Source organism: Rhagoletis pomonella, unplaced genomic scaffold (genome assembly GCF_013731165.1).
Source record: "Rhagoletis pomonella isolate Grant_MI unplaced genomic scaffold, Rhpom_1.0 Rhpom_scaffold_09375, whole genome shotgun sequence".
Lineage (NCBI taxonomy): Eukaryota > Metazoa > Arthropoda > Insecta > Diptera > Tephritidae > Rhagoletis > Rhagoletis pomonella.
Window position 1 is genome coordinate 576 of NW_023467903.1, and position 1,505 is coordinate 2,080.

Below are 1,505 nucleotides of genomic sequence, written 5' to 3' on the forward strand. Positions count from 1 at the left end.
TTAATTAATAATTGTATATTAAGGTATAACAAACGTATGCGAACCTTTTAGGGATAATATATTTGTGTAAATAAAAGTGATAGGTGTAGTTATAACAAAATGTGATAGCAGGCGGGATATTTTAACAACAAATAACTTAAGTACTATTAGCAACAACATTGTGAAAGTGATAAATATAGTTAAAGCAGACCTCCATTAGTATCCCCACAGCGTTTCATAAAAAAATTCACTATACTTTGCACGGAATAGCAATTGGTTCCGTAATGGAACCAGCCAGTTTATTTTTTAGAATGGCAATTATATACTGATTGGGCGTTTATTTGATAAATTATTAGATCTTATATATGACAAAGCTATTGTGCTGCTGCGTTCCCTGCGGTGGCGATTATTTGCTCAGGTTTCTTTATATGATTTTCGATGCATTCTTTGTAGAGCTGGTTCAAAGCAAATGCTGCACGAATATTATCTGATGAAAAAAAAAACTTTTGCAATTTTCCTCTTGAATCTCCACATGGCCTTCGTTCCACTTCCGTTCCGTTATTAAAGAGTATAATAGTGGGTAATTGTCGTGAGAAATTGCTGTCAGATATTCGATATTTCAGTGCCACGTCTGGAAAACGTCCAATATCAACTTTGCCAAATTTTAAGATATCCAGATTGAATTCAGCTGAAAGTTCAGCATAAATAGGAGCAAAATTCACGCAATTCGGGTTCCACACAGTATAGAAACAAACTATCCAGTTAATTCGTTTATCCCGAACCAATTCTTCTTCAAAATTTTGCATGTTACGGAAGTAGGTTATATGTTCTGGACCACTGTAAGATGGTTCTGCCAATAGAGTACTTAATACAATGCTGAGTAATAAGAAAACAACACCGTACCGAAAATCGCTGTATGCCCATAGAATGAAATTAGCCACTTTCGTATAGAGAAAGGATGCGGAAAGGTAATTGACCATGGTTAAGCGCCCAGTTTTGCGCGAACGTACCATAACCACAATTAAAGGAAAAAATAAAATCTGTTTCACGACCATCTAATTCGCACATATCCGCGCCACGGTGGTTAAGCAGCCTTGTACATAATGGCACTAGATTTTTAGCAACATACGATACAGATAAAATAATGTTTATCCAATAATACGGCTTCAAAAGCGCATGAAGTTGCTTTCGCAACATTTTGTTCAAATTTCTTCAAATATATATTTCAGTTTATAATATCCGTCCTTTGCACTTGAGATGAAACGATCTCAGCAATTAGGGATACATCGATACCAGTAATTCAAAGTACATACTCGATACTTTTCTCGATTTACCAATTATTTTTGTACTCGATACTTTTTACAGCGATCCAAGTAGGTATCGAAAAAAAAGTACTTGTATCGGAAGCGCAAAACTTATTAAGTTCTGAACACATTGAAAACGACGAGCTACAGACCACAGCTTCCAATTTGTTATCTTCATTATCTAAACGCTTTGTCGATGGCGACATGATTTCTTTGAACGCG

The 1,505-nt window shown here is 35.5% G+C and overlaps 1 pseudogene; it reads right to left on the minus strand.

Annotated features, from left to right (window-relative positions):
• Positions 1 to 232: 232 nt before the first annotated feature.
• Positions 233 to 1,265, minus strand: LOC118756241 (annotated as a pseudogene).
• Positions 1,266 to 1,505: the final 240 nt, after the last annotated feature.